Source organism: Narcine bancroftii, chromosome 4, assembly GCF_036971445.1.
Source record: "Narcine bancroftii isolate sNarBan1 chromosome 4, sNarBan1.hap1, whole genome shotgun sequence".
Lineage (NCBI taxonomy): Eukaryota > Metazoa > Chordata > Chondrichthyes > Torpediniformes > Narcinidae > Narcine > Narcine bancroftii.
Genome location: NC_091472.1, coordinates 85,769,085 through 85,788,996, shown reverse-complemented (window position 1 = coordinate 85,788,996; position 19,912 = coordinate 85,769,085). Strand labels below are relative to the sequence as shown.

At 42.2% G+C, this 19,912-nt stretch overlaps 1 long non-coding RNA gene across 2 annotated transcripts; it reads right to left on the bottom strand.

Moving 5' to 3' along the window:
- Positions 1–9,947: 9,947 nt before the first annotated feature.
- LOC138760775 (uncharacterized) lies at positions 9,948–19,505 on the bottom strand. Of its 2 annotated transcripts, XR_011355861.1 has the most exons (3): positions 19,277–19,505; positions 11,100–11,194; positions 9,948–10,105 (listed from the first exon to the last, which is right to left on the bottom strand). It is a non-coding gene; the product is annotated as an uncharacterized lncRNA (long non-coding RNA). The 2 variants fall into 2 exon arrangements; XR_011355860.1 differs by lacking the exon at positions 9,948–10,105 and having other exon boundaries at positions 10,936–11,194.
- Between the last annotated feature and the right edge of the window lie 407 nt (positions 19,506–19,912).

Sequence of the window (19,912 nt, the reverse complement as noted above, 5' to 3'; positions counted from 1 at the left end):
GAATGTACAAACTCCAATACAGACAGTATGATATTTGAACCCCCACCCCCCCCCCCCACCACCCCCGGTTGCTGGTGCAGTAACAGCTTTACATTAACCGCAACGTTATCCATGTCAAATCATTTCAAGAGCTGAAAGCTCAAGAATATGTTTTGAATTGTGATTAGACATCACTGTTGTTTTACAAAATGATTTATCCCATCTCTTTAAACAATTCTTTAAATTGTAAAGAAGGAGTCTTGCATTCTGCTCCAGAAGATCAGACTCACATTTTTTTTATAATGTCCTATTCGGTTATTAATGTTTTCTGTATCTGAAATCTCTCCTGTCTCTATCTGAGGATGATGTGCGAGCTGCCTTTAGGAGTGTGAACCTTAGGAAAATATCCAGTCTAGTGGAGTACCCAGCTGAGTATTAAAAATGTGCTGAACAACTTGTCAATCTATTCACGGATAGCTTCAACATCTCACTCCAGTACGACGTGGTGTTTACCTGCTTCAAACATGTGTCAATAGTTCCAGTGCCCAAGAACAGTGTGTGACCTCCCAAAATAATTATTGACCCATGGCACTCACATCAACAGTGAATAAATGTTTTAGAAGGTTGCTGTTGAAGCTCTTGTCTGAGCACCGCCTTGGATCCGTTCCAATTCGCCTATCGTAAAAACAGGTAGATACAATGGATGTCATCTCACTAGCTCTACACAAAGCCCTGGAACACCTAGACAGCAAATATGCATTCATCAGGAAGCTCTTGATCGACTACAGCTTGGCTTTCATTACCTCAAAACTGATCAACAAGCTCAGATTTCAGATTACATATTTCAGATATCTGATTTCAGATTTATTGTCTGAATACATACATGACATCACATACAACCCTAAGATTCCTTTTTTGTTGGCTGAGGGAGAATTACCACTTGTTCATAGTGCAAAAAATAAACTGTACATAGATTACACATATAAACAAACAAAGAACTGTAAACAGATAATGAATGTAAACAAATTGACTAGGCAATTGTAATGGAAGATTCTAAGACATTTTTTAACCTGTTTTTTTTTCTTAATTTCCAGCTCTTGGTTCTGCAGAGCTAAGAACCTTTTTTTTAAACTTGCAGCTTTGGGTTCTGCAAGGCTGAGAACCTAATTGTTTTTAGAATCAGCAGACATAAGCTAAATTCTACCAAGGGGCCAGAGATGCTGTTATCTGAAGAAAGGACATCTGTGTACCAAGAACATTTAATCTTCCTGCTCATTTTAGTCACAGACTGTCAGAGGCCTAGCCTTGATGCAAAATAAACCTTTGTATTCAAAGTGATAAGCTGAAAATTATGTTATTCGTTAATAGCCTAGCATGCTAGCTTGCTTGCTTATCTTTCTTGCTGTGCTGGGAATAGGTGCTTGGGTAAGCAGTTTTTGGGTAATATAAGCCATGATCCCGCTGCTGAAGTTTGAGACTCTCCGAGAGGTGGCAACATCTCTCAGCAAGAAGAAGAAGAACTTCTGGAGTCCAGCCAACGTCCCGGTCAGGGGAGGTGGAGAAGCTGCTACCGGCGCCCTGACAACCGACTACAAGTGTGCAGTCATTGCCTCGCTTCGGCAATTGGGACCAGTCCAAGCGTTGATAAGTATAGTTGGGAAGGGCTTGCATATTGTAGTGTGAAATCAGCTTTTGAATTTGTAATAAACATTTGTATAATCTGAACTGCTCTCGGTGAGTGTGTCTATTTTCTTTCGGTAGCTCAAACACTGTGACCAATCTAAAACGAGCAAAGTGAGAGGTACAAGTTTACCCAAGACAGCAATACAGAGAGAACAAAAAGAAAATCAATAAAGTGCACAAGTAAGAGTCTTTAAATGAGTCTCTGATTGAGTTTGTCATTGAGGAGTGTGATGGCGGAGGGGCAACAGTTGTTCCTGAACCTGGTGGTGCAAGTCTTGTGGCACCTATACCTCTTTCCTCACGGCAGCAGCGAGGACAGAGCATGTGCTGGGTGGTGTAGGTCTTTGAAGATTACTGCTGCTCTCTGACGACAGTTTTCCATGTAGATGTTCTTGATAGTGGGGAGGGTTTTGCCTGTGATATCCTGGGCTGTGTCCATTACCTTTTGGAGGGCTTTACACTCAGGAGTATTGGCGTCCCCATACCAGACTGTGATGCAGCTGGTCAGCAAACTTTCTACCACACCTCTGTAGAGATTTTCCAGGGTTCCTCATGTCATAACAAACCTCCACAAACTCGATGCTTTCTTCTCGATGCCATTTATGTGTTGGGTCGAGGAAAAATCCTCCAAGATAGCAACTCCCAAAACTTTGAATTTGTTCACCCTCTCCACCTCTGATCCCCCAATGATCACTGGATCGTACACCTCTGTTTTTCTCTTCCTGAAGTCAACAATCAGCTCCTTTGTTTTGGTGACATGGAATGTGGGGTTGTTGTTGGTACATCATTCAGCCAAATTTTCAGCCTCCCTCCTGTATGCTGACTCATTGTTCCCTTTAAAACAACCCACTACTGTCATACTGTCAGCGAATTTGTAGATGGTGTTGTTGTCGTACAGAGATGCAGTCATAGCAGGGGGCTAAGAACGCAGCCATGTGGTATTTTTTTTCACACCATAAATCACATTAGCCATGATATACACTTTTTCTTTTTCACACATATACAGTGACTTTTTCTTCCCCCCCCCCTCCCTCCTCCCAAGCCTCCCCCCCCACCCCCCCCTCATCCATTTTAGGTATACAATCTAGGTTGCATTAAACCAGTCAGACAATGTTGTCATTCAACAAAAATACACCAGAAATTCTACTGAGTCCATTCTTTTCTTTCCTTCTCCTTCCATCAACTTAGGTAATGTTTGTCCCCGGTAGGTTTTCGCTATTGTATTTAATGTAAGGCTGCCATGTGGTATTCCAGTACTAATGATCCAGGATCTAATTACACAGTGGGGTATTGGAGTTTAACAAGGGGTTCTGCATCCTGCAGAAAGTCACCATGGGTCACCAGTGCCATCTGTTTCTTCCCCAAACTCAAAAACCTGGGACTCAACACCCCATTGAATAATTGAATCATGGATTTCCTCATTTCCAGACTGTAATCAGTAGGAACTGGTAAGAGCATCTCCTCCACAATCTCCATCAGCACTGGAGCATCACAGGCCTGTGCTCTTAGCTGCCTGCTCTACTCACTTTACACCTACGACTGCATGGCTTGTTACGGCAATAACATCATCTTCAAATTTGCCGACGATACCACGGTTGTGGGTTGTATAAAAAAAGGCGATGAGTCAGCAAACAGGTGGGCACAAGTACCTCGGAGTAGAAAGCCCTGCAAAAGGTAGTGGACACAGGTTAGTACATCACAGGCAAAACTCTCCACACCATCGAGAAAATGTACATGAAATGCTACTGTCGGGGAGCAGCAGCAATCATCAAAGATTCACACCAATCAGGACATGCTCTGCCCTCATTGCTTCTTCTTCTTTGGCTTGGCTTCGCGGACGAAGATTTATGGAGGGGGTAAATGTCCACGTCAGCTGCAGGCTCGTTTGTGGCTGACCAGTCCGATGCGGGACAGGCAGACACGGTTGCAGCGGTTGCAGGGGAAAATTGGTTGGTTGGGGTTGGGTGTTGGGTTTTTCCTCCTTTGCCTTTTGTCAGTGAGGTAGGCTCTGCGGTCTTCTTCAAAGGAGGTTGCTGCCCGCTGAACTGTGAGGCACCAAGATGTATGGTTTGAGGCAATATCAGCCCACTGGCGGTGGTCAATGTGGCAGGCACCAAGAGATTTCTTTAGGCAGTCCTTGTACCTCTTCTTTGGTGCACCTCTGTCACGGTGGCCAGTGGAGAGCTCACCATAGAACACGATCTTGGGAAGGCGATGGTCCTCCATTCTGGAGACATGACCTACCCAGCGCAGTTGGATCTTCAACAGCGTGGATTCGATGCTGTCGGCCTCTGCCATCTCGAGTATTTCGATGTTGGAGATGAAGTCGCTCCAATGAATTTTGAGGATGGAGCGGAGATAACGCTGGTGGAAGCGTTCTAGGAGCCGTAGGTGATGCCGGTAGAGGACCCATGATTCGGAGCCGAACAGGAGTGTGGGTATGACAACAGCTCTGTATACGCTTATCTATGTGAGGTTTTTCAGTTGGTTGTTTTTCCAGACTCTTTTGTGTAGTCTTCCAAAGGCGCTATTTGCCTTGGCGAGTCTGTTGTCTATCTCGTTGTTGATCCTTGCATCCGATGAAATGGTGCAGCTGAAATAGGTAAACTGGTTGACTGTTTTGAGTTTTGTGTGCCCGATGGAGATGTGGGAGGGCTGATAGTCATGGTGAGGAGCTGGCTGATGGAGGACCTCAGTTTTCTTCAGGCTGACTTCCAGGCCAAACATTATGGCAGTTTCCGCAAAACAGGACGTCAAGCACTGAAGAGCTGGCTCTGAATGGGCAACTAAAGCGGCATCGTCTGCAAAGAGTAGTTCACGGACAAGTTGCTCTTATATCTTGGTGTGAGCTTGCAGGCGCCTCAGATTGAAGAGACTGCCATCCGTGCAGTACCGGATGTAAACAGCGTCTTCATTGTTGAGGTCTTTCATGGCTTGGTTCAGCATCATGCTGAAGAAAATTGAAAAGAAGGTTGGTGTGAGAACGCAGCCTTGCTTCACGCCATTGTTAATGGAGAAGGGTTCAGAGAGCTCATTGCTGTATCTGACCTGACCTTGTTGGTTTTCATGCAGTTGGATAACCATCTCATTATACCATCTACTTAATAACACTTCTCGATTATCTTTGCATGACATCGCTATACATTTCTTTGCAATTGCTATTGGAATTATTAAAATTTTTTCTTGGTATTTGTCCTATTTTTACTTGGAGATATAAAGGATATAAAATCTCTGTCATTTCTTAAAACATATGAATCATTTTAGACACTACAGCTATGGGGAAAAGTTTCTTAATCTCAACACCCGAAATGTGCCTCTCATAACTTTGTGCACCTCAGTCAGGTTCCTCTTAACACTGACACTTTCCATCCCTCACATCATCCGAGTGAATGCCCTTTGCAACCCCTAGAGTGCAATCACATCCTTCCTAATGTGTGGCAACCAAAACTACAAAGTATTCCCACCACCAGACTTCCCTCTCTTCCCTCTTCACTCTCCACAGGCACCACTCCCTCCAGGACTCCCTATCACAAAACAATCAGGACCCAAAACAATCCTTCCAAGTGAAGCAACACTCCACTTGTGAATCTGCAGGGGCCATCTCCTACATCCAGTGCTCTTGCCGTGGCTTTCTCTGCACGGAGAGACTGGGAGATCATTTCATTGAGCACTTCGCTCTGCCACAGCAGTAATGGGCACCTTCTAATGGTCAAATCATTTTCCACACCCCATTCCCCCACCAACATGCCTGTCCATGCACTAGGGCTACCCACAAAATGAAGGAACAACACCTAGTATTCCATCGGGGCATTCTCCAACCACGTGGCATAAACATCAATTTCTTCTTCCATTAGGCCTCTCCCCATCTCTCTCTCTTTTCTTATCCCTCTAACTCCTCGTGCCCTACCCTCTTCCCTCTCCATTCAGAGAGCTACCCCCTCCCATTGTCAGCTTTCGGCTTTTTGCTTCTCTACTTCTCACCCATATCCACTTGCGGCCTCTTGCCTGTGGCCTGTGCTCCTCCCCCTGCCCCTTTTTCCCTTCTCTCTTCTCTATCCCCACCTTTTTATTCAGCTGCCTGCCTGCTTTTTGCTCATACATTGACAAAGGGCTGGGGTCCAAAACATTGGTTACCCTTTACTTCCTATAGATATTGCATGACTTGCTGAGTTTCTCCAGCACTTTTGTGTGTTGTACAGTACTCCAGTTGTGTTCTAAGCAATGTTTTATAAACTGGCACCATAACAGCCCTGCACTTGTATTCTATAGTCCAGATAATGAAAGGAAGTAACCTGTATACTGCCTTCACCACCTTTTCTGACAGTTTTGCAACTTGGCATTTGTCTACCAAGTTCCAACTCAATTCTACTGAGGGTCATACAGGGAATAGTGAGGGGTCTTAAAATGGTTGGCTACAGGTTTAGCACCACAAACAAAGTGTGGGTTGTCAGCAAAGCAGTTTTCACTGCATTTGGCCTCACCAATGCAATTACAGCAGGCAGTGCCTCAAGGGGTAGAAGGGAAGAGCATTCAAAGGAGGCTCAGAGTATCTGATTCCTGTGAAAAGCAGATAGTGGTGAGGAGGGGGAGATGTGGCTGGTGGTTGAGTAAGGGCTACAATTGGCAGAAGTGTTGAGGATGATTTGTCAGATATGGAGGCTGGTGGGGTGGAAAGCGAGTAGCAGAGGAAGTCTGCCCTTGTTCTTCATGGGGGAGGGGGCGGGGTCAATGGAGTAAGGGTGGGCATGGAAAATGGAGCAGATATGAGCAGATATCAATAACCAAATTGACCCCTGCCACACTACCAGTATGCAAAATACCTCACTATACCTTTACTGCCCTGATGCCTGCCTAATGTTCACATCTCACCAAACCACCATACCATCACTGTACCACACCAACACCTCCCCTGTGGCCCAGTCCCACCTAACAGCCATCACCTCATATCACACCAGCACCTTCCCCGTGTCCCACCTAACAACCATCACATATCACACCAGCACCTTCCCCGTGTCCCACCTAACAACCATCACCTCATTTGCTCCAAGTAGTCAGAAGCAGAATTTATTGTCATGAACAAGTCACATAATTCAGTGTTCTGTGCAGTATCAGTGCAAACATTCATATTATAAACTATCTTACAACAATAAATATTAAACAAAAATAGTGCCCGAAAAGTAAGGCAGTGTCTTTGGTTCATTGATTATTCAGGAATCTGATGAGAGAAGGGAAGAAGCTGTCCTTGTGCCGCTGAGTGCACTTCTTTAGATTCCTGTACCTTTTCCCCATTGCAACTGACAAAACCCCACCCTGATTCCCATCCTACTTTATATTTGCAGTCCTCTGGATGTCATTGTTTCTCAATTAACATCTCACTTTCTCAATGGTGTTCAATCTCAGGGAGTGTGCACAGGGCTTTCCAGGGTGTGCTCAACTGATAAAGTGAGCGAGGTGGATGCCATTCAGGTTATTTTGCTTTTTCTTTTGTAAGTGAAAGAGGTGGGGGAGGGGGTGCCTGTGCATTTGTGTTAATTGGAGATGCTTGACAGCAAAGTAACAGAGAGGTTGGCTAGAGCAGTCATGATGTCATCCGTGATATCACCTTTCACTAATTATACAAAACTAATCAAGTAGAGCACATAGAATTCAAGCATAAACATAGGTTCCCAGGGAGATACAGATAAGGAAACTCATCCAAATCATCATTGCTTATTTATCTAGATCAGGGGTGTCAAACTCAAATTCACCGAGGGCCAAAATTTAAAACTTGGACTAAGTCGTGGGCCGAACTAAATATTTATTGAAAATTTTCAAAAACATCTGCATGTTTTCTCTTCTTTCAACATATGTAAAGTTAAACTTTTTCTTATTAAAATAAATGTTTAATAATAGTTTTGGTTAAACTCTTTCCAGAAGAAGCATTAACAAATGAGAATTAAAATATTCAATAAATAATATTTCTCTATAGCCTTTAAGCTCCTTTTAAATGTATTTTTTTTCACAAGCCAATAAGTCAAAAAAATAACAACTTGCTTCAATGACAAACAGGTTTGTCTTTTAAAATGATGAACATATAGTCTGCCTCCCATCTGTCTTGAAAGGTCCTGTTTTCTGTCTTTGGTTTGGCCATTTTCCGTAAGGGGTTTATTAGATGTGAGTTAGGCGACAGGTCACAGATGCTAATGAAAGTAAAGAGAGGAGGTGGGGGCGATTAGCGGGCTGACGCCAACGCATTTGCAAAGCATTCTGGGATTTGCAGTATTAGCTGTGCATGCGCTATACTGGCGCGGCGGCCAGTGGGCCAGCTCTAATACATATTTGATATGATCTTGCGGGTCAAATATAATTATATCACGGGCCAAGTTTGGCCCACGGGCCTGAGTTTGACATGTGTGATCACGAGCAAACATGAAATCAAGCATTTTTCAAATGTTTCCTAAACTTCTTCATATGTGTTCTCATCCTGCTTTTCCCACTTTGAAAGTGATGCCTTCTGTCCCGAAAATTGGCATCAGCTCATGGATTTGCCTTCTCAATAAAACCTAGCTGGGCGTTGTTTCCTGACTCTCTCAGGCAATACCAGAACAACTCTGACACAGCTCACAACATGGAACGAAACCAGCTGAGAGCAAGGACCCACTGGCTTGCTCCAGAGATCTAGGTATTGGATTCCTCATGGAGAGAAGCATCTCATGAAAATCAGAAGCACAATGCCCAGAATCAATCAGAAAACCCTCCTCTGCAAAGTAAATGACCTATACAGGCTGAACAGGTGGCCAAGTCCTAGACACAAGAAAAGTCAGAGGAGCAGGAGAATTCATTTTTTGCCTCATTCCCCTTAACTCTACTCCCTGTCTAAATCAGCATATGGATTCATTTTACCAAATGCCCTAAAATCCATTTATCTCTGAATTATGTTTACTCATTGACTGAAGTATCTTTGGGAATTGCAAAGATTCAAAAAATAAACCTATCCTGGACACACATCTCCTCACTTGTCAGGAAGGTGTAACAGCAACTGCACTTCCTAGGGTGACTGAGACAACCAAGGTTACAGGCCACTATCCTGTTGACATTCTACAGGAGCTCTATTGAGAGCGTCTTGGCCGACTGCATCACCGTGCAGTACGGTTGCTGTTGACCATTGGATCGAAGGTCAATCCAGAGGCCCATCAGACTGGCAGAGGATCACTGTGGACTCCCTTTCCTCCCAACGATCTACTGGGATCATTGTCTGAAGAGGGCTTGCAAATCATTAAGGACTCCAACCACCCTCTGCATAGCATCTTTGAGTAACTCCCATTTCGAGAAACATCAGACTGAGAAACAGCTTCTTCCCATGAGCAGTGAGACTGCTGAATGATTGATGAATCTGAGAATCTACTATTAATTTAATAATATTTATTTTGTTTTATATATGTACTGCATATAAATCACCTGTAAATATGTGTGCTCTGTCTTTATGTGTCTGCATGTTTTTACACCGAGGATTGAAGAACACTGTTTCGTCCAGTTGTACTTCACAATTGTATAACAATAATAAACCTGAACTTGAACTTGATTCACCACCCTCTGAGAGAAAGAATTTTTCCAGTGCCCAGGTTCAATCCTGACTGCTGGTTCTGTGAGTGTGGTGTTTACAGGTTCACCCTGTGACACTGCGTGTTTTCTCCCCAGTGCTTCCAGTTTCCTCCCACATCTACAAAACACAGGGATTGGTCAGTCAATTGCCCCTAGTGTGTAGATATAAAATAAAATCTAGGTGCTTTTTGGGGAAGGTGGGAAGAACAAAATGGGTAAGTGTAGGATAAATCTAAAAGAAATGTTCTGTATCTTTCTATAGCTATCATGTTCCTGAATTCCCAACTTTTAATCCTGAGATGGCAACAACATTTCTGTTATTTGTGGCTCCATTGGTTTTTTGGTAGTATCCAGAGCAGATTTTACAGACAATTGGGTGTTGTTCCTAACAATGCAACAGCACACTTTAATTTTACTTTTAAACCTATCAAGCATTACTCCAATCAATTTTCCAGTGAACACAGTAAATATACAAGGCCCTCTAGACCGTAGTCCAACAACTAACCGAACCAGGTTCCTCACAGCTAGTGTTCCAGACCACAACACTGGCTCTAACTGCATGCCCGACCAGATTCAGATCCCAGCCTCTGGCCGCAAGTCCCGCTGGCACTCTGGACTCCTCTTCCTCCCCCCTCCCCATCCCAGTTTGCACTTCAAATTCACACACTTCAGATCCCAAAGAATCATATTTCCAAACTGATGGATCCAAATCATTGGGTGTTTACTGTATTTTGCTTTACCAATGTTCTATGTTTCCACGCTGAACTCCTGCTCACGCACATCATCGCTCTTCTCCCCTGTGCCACCTTTATGTGTCTTCCTCCCAGCTTTGTGTTGGTATTGAATTATACCAGCTTCCTTGCTAAAGTTAGGAATAAGTATTGTAAACAGCTGAGATTCAGGCATAGGACTCATTAATGAAGCCCGACCACTGTAAATTTACCCCTTATTAGGAATAATAAATCTGGTGAAAAATAAAATGTGAGCCCAGCATTCATCTTCACAGGGCAGATTCCACAGTAAAAAGACAAATGCAATCTTATTGTGAGCCAGTGTTCATGTCCCACTAAAGAAATTGTAAAGAGGTCACAATACACCTTAAATTAAGCTGTATGCTCAGTGAGGCAGAGAACCTTGTAATAATCAACATGCTGACCTCATAGAGGACACCAATTAGGGAACACTAGGCTTGGAAGTGTCACAATTCACTGAGTTTCTTTAAAGCCAAATTGAAGAACAGGAAGTCAATTTCTTTTTTTGTAAATGAGAATTTGCATTGGCTTCAGAACCGTCTGTGTTCAGAAATTTATCTTAACCCTTCTTAACCTTAAAAAAATAGTGCAAATAATTGTAAAAGGTACCTGAACTAATTGAATCACTGAGCTGGAGCCAACAGAGTAATGCAGGGTAAATTAATCCAGTATTGAGTTAACTAGACAATGAGTTAACCAGGTCATGCAATAAACTAGAAAAGATAGTTCAACGTTTTTTTACATTCCACATCATTGTTGCTAATCTAATTGTCAAAAAGTCAGTTGCAGATGGTTGACAATTTGCTTCTACACAGTGTCAAGATCCCAGCATGGTTTTAGTACTTACAGCACCCTCCATAATGTTTGGGACAAATGCACTTTTTTCCCCCTTTATTTGCTCCAGTGGTTTTAAATTAGTAATCAAACAATTGACATGTAATTAAAGTGCATTTTCCAGATTTTATTCAAGGTTATTTGTATAGATTTTGATTTGACCATGTAGAAATTGCAGCATTTTTTATACATTTCGCTTCACAGGTGTTTGTGATTACTGAATTATGTTTAATTGCTACATTGGAACACGTGTAAGAGAGCTCAGCTCACTTGTAAGCGTTAGATCACTTTGGAGTCTGTAGTTTCCATTTTTCAACACGACGACCAGAGTTGTGCCAATGAAAGTCAAAGAAGCCATTATGAGGCTGAAAAACAAGAATAAAACAGTAAGAGACATCACCCAAACCTTAGGATTACCAAAATTAAATGTTTGAAACATCATTAAGAAGAAAGAGTGTGCTGATGAGCTCACAAATTGCAAAGGGACTGATGAGCCAAGGAAGATCTCCATTTCTGATGACAATGAAGAAAAATCACCAAGTGCATGTCCAACTGATTAGAGACACTCTTCAGGAGGCAGGTGTGGATGTGTCAATGACCACTGTCCACAGAAGACTTCATGAACAGAAATACAGAGGCAGAACTGCAAGATGTCAACCATTAGTTAGCCACAGAAAGGATGCCTGCAGAATTTTGGAAAAAGGTTTGTGGACAGATGAGACCAAGATTAACCAGTATCGGAGTGATGGCAAGAGCAAAATGAAGGCGTAAAGGAACTGCCCAAGATCGAAAGCCATGGTTTGCATCCTGCAGCCTAGCCTCTGCAGTACTGATTATGATGCAAACAGTTATATAATGGTGATGTTGTTTAAGGGTTTAAATTCTCTACATTTTGGAAATTCCCTCCCTCAGCCTTGCTACCTTTCTTTTTCCTTTTTAGGAGCTCCTTATTATCTAGGTGAATGATCATTGGTCTTAATGTGCTTCAGCATCATTTATTTTGACTGAAAGTAATTCAGTAAAGCACTGGGTCATTCTCTTCTCTTTGGCTTGGCTTCGTGGATGAAGATTAATGGAGGGGTAATGTCCACGTCAGCTACACAAATGTTCATGTTCCAGAGCACCAGCAGAAACCTATACTCAAATGTCTGGAGAGGAAGTAGAACCCACAATCTTCTGACTGAGGACGATCTTTCAACATTCCAGTTAAGAAATACAATTGACCTTCATAATATCATTGTGGCTTCCAATATTCCGTTCAACATTGGCACACAGTCATTGTAATGTAAAGCATTGCAATGGTCTTATCAATCAGACAAAGTCTGCTCTTCTTCGAGGAATTAAAGAAACTATATTTGTTCCAATGGACACTTGAAATATGGATTTTTTAAAAATTATGCAGCAGGGTTACAGCTAATGGGAACTGGGGTCAACTAGTTGATGAATTAACATCAATTAATCCTTTCAGCTTAAAGCAAGGCTTCCATTATTAGCTATCGTATGATTTGCAAATAATTGGGAGCAGAGACAGAATTCAAAGATGGGCAACGTAGAAAATGGATCAATTAGCTCAAATCTCACATTAAAGCACATTATCTCTGGTTAGATTGTGTGAGCAATCATTTCCAGGTGAAATCATATATAATGAGTAATTGACCAGGGCACTTACAATTTTAAATGTAGACGCAACACAGTAAAAGGCCTATCTAGCTCAAGAGCCCGTGCCACCCAAATACACCAATTAATCTACAACTCCTGTATGTTTTGAAGGGTGGAAGGAAACTGGAGCACCCAGAAGAAACCCATGCAGACATGGGGAGAACATACAAACTCCTTACAGACAGCACCAAATTCAAACCCAGGGTGCTGGCACTGTAACACATTCCAATAACCGCTCTGCTAACCATGATTCACTGAGTCTGCCTGATGTTCTCTGTCACTAGTCACACACCTTCTCTCTTGTTGACAAACATATATATTTTGGGTATAGCCCTTCACTCTCATTAAACAGCCTCAGCACAATCGGAAGCACATCGTGGAACATGGTGACATTTCTGTCCATTCAAAGTGTCACCCCTCCGGCATCAAGAGTATTGACTTCTCAGCTTTAGAACTGACTGCAGACTCCTCGAATACCTTCCAATTCCCAATCTCCTCTAATATTTTATGATGTGATAATGAGTTTACTCTCATAAGCACCAAAATTGTTACTTCCTGCAGCCAAACAACTTTGTACCTTGTAAAAAACTACAATAGTAAACATATTGAATTAAAAGTAGACAATAAGCCCAATAGGTGATAGATAGAGAGAGAATAAATAATAACGCAGTTTGTGCTGTTGAAGCAGTTCATTATTAGTGTAACAATAAGAGGTTTAAGAGCTGAAAAGAAAGAAACTCTTCTTGACCACAGAGGTGCTGGTTTTCAAGCTTCTATACCTTCTGCCTGAAGGTAGCAGTGAGAAGAGGTTGTGACCATGGTGATGGGGGCCCTTTATGATGTCAGCTGCCTTCTTGAGGCAGCATCTCACATGGATGTATTCAATAGATGGTCACTTAGAGCCTGTGATGGACTCGGATATGTTCCCTACTTTCTACAGCCCTCTGCATTCCTTGGTATTTGAAATACCAAACCAGGCTGTGATGTAACCAGTCAGTTTACTTTCCACAATGCATCTGTAGAAGTTTGATAGAGTATCCAACAACATGCCAAATCTACTCAGAAAGTAGAGGCATTAAAATGAAATGTAAATTTAGACATACAACGTGGCAACAGGCCCTTCTGGCCCATGAACCCATGCTGCCCAAGTACCCTAATTAACCTACAACCCCTGTACATTTTTATAAAGTGGGAGGAAACCAGAGGAGACCCCTGTAGACACAGGGAGAACATTAAAAACTCTTTACAAACAGCAGCAGATTCGAAACCGGGTCACTGCTGCTGTAATAGCATTGCATTAACCGCTGCACTAACCATGCCACCATGTAATTAAATGTAAATGGGGTGCCTTCGTTGCTCTTGCCTCAATGTGCTGGGTCTAGGTGAGGGCTTCTGAAATTTAGATTCCCAGGAACTTAAGCATAATAACCCTCTCCACCTCGGTCCCATCACTGCAGACAGATGCATGGTCCCTCGACCTCTCCTTCCTTTGGTAATGTAGAGAGCAAGATTGCTGTTCTAGACCCATCCAACCAGATCCATGGTTTCCTTCCTGTATTCTAACTCATCATTTCCTATTAATTAGTCAACATCGGTGGTGTCATCAGTGAATTTGTAAATTGAATTGGAGACAAACAGGGCTAAATCAGTCATGAGTGTACAGGGAATAGAGTTGGGGACTGAGCACACAAACTTGGCGTGCCCCTGTGTTGATGGTCAGCGAAGAGGTGGTGATGGCAGTTCACATTGCGTGGAGTCTGCTGATGAGGAAGTCGATGATCCAGTTGGAGAGGGATGAACAGAATCCCAGATTCCTCAATTTGGTCAGAATCTCTGCTGCTGTGATGGTGTTGAATGCCAAGATGTATTCAATGAAGAACAGCCTGACTTAGGGGTTCCTATAGTCCAGTGAGCTAATGCAGAGTGGAGAGTCAGTGTGACAGCATCTCCATTGACCTATTGTAACAACCAACTTCTCAAAGCACTTCTTTACAGCAGAAGCCATTGAGGCAGGTCATCTTGCTTTTCTTCGGAACCAAACAATGGATGTCATCTAAAGCAGGTGGGGACATCCATCTGTTATTGTGAGAGATTGAAGATGTCTGCAAAAAACTCCAGCCAATTGATTCACACAGTTTTGAACAAAACAGCCAGGTACACTGAGTCAGTTGGTATTCAAGTCAAGTTTATTGTCATCTGATTGCACAAGTACAACCCGACAAAACAATTTTCTCCATTCTTGGTGCAAAACATGCCCACAACCTGACATAAAACACATGCAGACAAACAATACATATGCAGAGTAAGTATTCATATATACAAATAAATCAATAAATATTGTTTTGTGATGTATGAAAGTCTCGGACGGTTAGTGCGAGCTCATGGGAAGAACCCATTTCTCAGCCTGGTGGTGCTTGCTCTGATACTCCTGTACCTATTTCCCTGATGGGAACAGCTGAAAGATGCTGTATGCAGGGTGGAAGGGGTCTTCAATGACTTTGCACGCCCTCTTCAGACAATGATCCCAGTAGATCATGTCTCTGGGTGAAGGGAGACTTCAGTGATCCCCTCTGCCACTCTTATGGTCCTGTGGATTGACCTCTGATCTATTTCTCTGCAGCAACCATACATACTGTGATGTAGCCAGCCAGGACATTCTTGATGGATCTCCTGTAGAAGGTTGACATGATGGTGGCTGTTAGCCTTGCCCACTTCAGTCGTCTCAGGAAGTACTGTCATTGTTGTGCCTTCCTGGCAAATGAGGAGATGTGTGTCCATGATAGGTCACTAGTTACATGAACTCCAAGTAACTTGGTGCTTTCCACTCTCTTCACTACAGACTTGTTGATGTGTAGTGGAGGGTGGTCATTCCTGGTCCTCCTGAAGTCCACGATCATCTCCTTCATCTTGTCCACATCGACATTGTTACTCTCGCCCAATATCACAAGATTTTCCACCTCTTCTGATGAGGAAAACATCTGTAAAATGGATGACATTCCTGGAGAGTCAGTAGGATGCGTGGTGTTCTTCACGACATCACATGACCCCCCCCCACACACAGCTCTCCTGAATGAAATGAAAGATGATCAAGTGTGGCAATAGATCACAGATCAGTCGTTTAATGAATTTTGGCTATTCAATTCTTGAGAACATCCCCAGGAATTTAGATGTGAATCTTATACTTATACTTTATGTAACATTTCTCAAGGCAAAATCAAATCTGCCAACAGTGAAATGATAATTCACAATTTTGCAGGAACTGAGTTAAGCACATTTCTTCAGCAAACAATGTTGGAGGAATACAGTCAACATTTCAGTAATCTTTTCGGGAATAAAGTGTACATTTAATTATTTTCTCCATTTCATTCATTCTTTTATAAAATTAAAATGTCAAATTTTATTCATATTGGTTTTAGATTATTCATTGCTTCATTAGTGCTCCCATATAAGGAAATGAATAGCTATCCATGAAATTAATTTAAAGATACAAGAATCTTTTAGGAATGTCTGTCTAGCAACTGGATTTCTCCCTTTCTCGGTGTTCTAAATTGGGCGGCAGGGTTAACACAACACTATTTCTGTATAAGTGACCCAGATTCAAACCCAGAGCTGCCTGAAAGAAGTTTGTATGTTCTCTCTATGACCTCCAGGTCCTCTGGTTTCCTCCCACCCTCCAAAATATGCAGGGTTCGTGGGTTAATAGATTTTCATGGCCAGAATTGGCTTCCACCATGCTGTGTTGTTAAAATTAAAATTTTAAAAAACAAAAACTAACGCCCAATCAGATCCCATATAACCATAACCATTTACGGAGTGGAAACAGGCCATGTTGGCCTTTCGAGTCCGCATCGGTTCACTGATTTTGTGCGCCCTCTTCAGGCAATGGTCCCGGTAGATCACTTCAATGGGGGAGGGGGCGAAGGGAGACTCCATTGATCCTCTCTGTCACTTTTTTTGCAAACAAAGTCTGTCCAAGCATGTCTGGAATATTGCTTGGTAATCAAGTGGTTGCAAGATTTTAAAATTAAATACTGTCAACTTCTTTAACAGGCTGTTTAAAGCCTGTACAGAGCCATCGGCATTAAGACCATGCGATTGAACCCTTTGGAGCCCTGCAAAGAATGCTGAAAATGTGCTGTAGTGATGTAGCCCAGCATTTTGCATTAAATGGGGACTTCAATTCGTGCTAAAAGAAGTGGAGCTGTTGCCTCATAGGTTCTACGATCCAAGATCAAAGCTGATTTTCACTGCTATTTGGGTGCAATTTGCATCTTTTTCCTGTTACTCTGTGAGCTTTTCAAGCATCTCCCTGTTTCCTCCAAAATATCAAAAATATGGAATGGTCATATATTTTCCCCAGCATGTCGCATTTTCTATGAGTTTACGGGGAAGTGGGGAGATCAAATTGCTGAGAATATTAGCAGAGATTGGGAATTGGAAGGTGTTTCAGTAACCTTCAGTCAATTCTGAAGCTGAGCTGTCAAAACACTTTTGAATGGACAGAAATGCCTCAGTGTAGCATTGTGGCGGTTCAGTAGGGGTGAGAGGGGACATCGAAAATGTATATTTTTGTCATCAAGAGGGAAATTTATACTTGGAGTTAGAGGAATCTGTATTTACCAAAGAGAAGGGCATGGAGGATAGTGATGAAGAGTATTATGTAAATACACCTGCATGTGTATGATGTCATCACACCAGGCGTGATGATGTCATCACTCATATATACTGTGGGCTGCAGGGAACCATATTAGATTTGTATTAAACAATGAATGAAACATCACATCTCTGTGTGCAGTGTATTTCTAAACCTAGAATACATAACAGATTGGCAGCAAGGATTGAAATGGACCTCCTCCATGCTCCAAACATTGGAGTGAAGATTTAAAAAGGAAACGCAAGGCTACCACAGCAGTGAGCCCCACAGACTCAAACACAGCGAACAAAAGAGAAGAGGCGGGAAAGTACTCAAAATGGTGGAGGGACAGTTTGGAAAATTCATGGAATCAGAAGAAGACTGGTATGACTGTTTAGAAAGATTTGATGAACACATAATATTAGAGACACGCCTGTCCTGAACAAAAAATGAGCACCTGAAAGACCAAATACAAAAACTTATGCTGAATTGTGTGCTATAATTGGAGCACACTAAGCCCCAAGCCACTAATTATGGCAGAAAGACAAAAAAATTATCTCAGAAAGTAGAAAATAGGTGAATCCGTAAGCAAAATTTTGGCTGAATTGCGTGGACTGTCAGAAAACTGTCAGTTTGGAGCTTTCTTGAACAAGTCATTAAGAGACTGCTTAGTAATGGGTTTAGCGGACCATAGTGCTAAACACACCGATTGCTAAGGACAAAAGATGTAACTCTTAAGTTGGCATATAACACAGCATTGAGTTTCGAGATGGATGATAACAACTTTGACATTGGTCAAGGCAAACCATAGGTGATAGGTAAATTTTCCCACCAAGAATTCTTCCACTGCGGGAAAACTAACTGCAGTCTGGAGAAGTGTCATTTCAGAAAATCTAAATGCTACCTGTGTGACAGAGGGACACAACAGAGCTAGATGTATACCAAGAAAGAAAGTAAAGACCTGGATACGGAAAACAGCATTCCGGACTAAAAACTGTAGAGGAGAAGGATGAAAGCCCTAGCAGTGAAGCTAAAGACTCGGAGGAAGACAAAACGCTTGAAGTAATATATTTTCATGGATTAAAGGATAAGAAATCAGAAATCTATGTCCATGTGAAAATCAACAACAAACCTCTTCAAATGGAGTTGGACACAGGGTTTGTCGTCAATGCCATTGAAGTCTGACATGGTGTTAAAAATGATCTCGGGGATAAAGTCAAGATGTTTGGAAAATGCAAAGTAAATGTGGAAAATAAAGACAGACACCAAAAATATTACCCCTCTACATTGTGAACACCAAGGGGCCAGCGTTGTTCGAAAGAAATTGGTTATCAGACATTCAACTGGATTGGCTGGAAATTGGATTCATAATGAGGATGAGGCCAAGCCAAAACTAGAACAGGTGCTTCAGAAATACCAGTTTTCAAAAAAGGCCTAAGGAAATTCCAAGGAGTCCAGGAAAAGTTACACTTGAAATCTGGTGTTGAACCCAAGTTCTATAAGCCCAGAATGGTACTTATTTGAACATTACATAGGACTGTGTTGTACAGGATGTAGTGTAGGACTTCTCTGTTGACTGCTCAGTTGAGAAAGGGTCTCACTTCTAGAAGACATTTCTGGAATGTTGACCGTGGAATGAGTCCAGGGATTCTCATTGGAATCGTGAACAATGGGCGTAGCCATAGGATCATGCATTGCTCTCAACTGGCTGATGTGTCATTTCCATATTTTAGTTCCCAACGGTATAGAATAAGAACAGGGACTTGAGTTTTTTAAGAATAACTTCTATTACCCACGGCTCCCTATTATCCCGGTAATCTCGTACCAGTACTGGTTCTCCCACTTCTAGAGACCTGGTAGGTTACTTGGACATGTGGATTGTTCTATTCGAAGGCCGACATTCGGGTGTACTGTGGAAAGTCTTGTTCTTAAGTTACGTCCAAACATCAATTCAGCTGGTGTTTGTTTGGCTGTAGAGTATAATAAAGTGAAAGGTTGAATCAGAAATTAACAGATTGGAAAACAAAGGAATCCTGGAAAGAATCCAATAATAATCCAATCATTTGGGCAGCTCCAAGTGTGCCAGTGTGAAAAGCCAATGGAGAAATCAGAATTTGTGGTGATTACATCACTGTTAATCAGACTCTACAAATACCTGAGCATCCTATGCCAAAAGCAGATGAATTATTCAAGGTCCTGAATGGAGGAAAGAAATCCACGAAGCTGGACTTAACCCAAGCACATCAGCAAGTAGAATTGGATGAGCCCTCAAAGAAATATGTGGCAATCAATACTCTTTTGGGGTTATTCATCTATACCCAATGCCACATGGAATATCAGCGGCCCCAGCAATATTTCAGACAGCCATGAATAAATTATTTCATGGCATAAATGTAGGTGCTATCTTGATTACATCATAATTACAGGTCGAGATGACTCAGAGCACCTACCTAACTTAAAAAGGGTCCTAACCCAATTACAAAAAGTGAACGTCCATCTGCGCAAGGACATATGTATATTTATGATACCTTCCGGAACATATTTTGGCTTCACAATTAACAGTGAAGGAGTCCAAATGGATACTGATGGTACTGAAGCTGTCCACAGAGCACCCTACCCAACAAACTGAGCCAAATTCCAGTCATTCCTGGGTTTGATTAACCATTATTGATATGGCAATGCTATGCAGCCCACTGAACCAATTGCTAAGAACAGAAATGGTGCTGGAATGAAGAAACTAATAATACAGTCAATCACTTGAAAGAACTACTAATGTCACGCCACAACATTC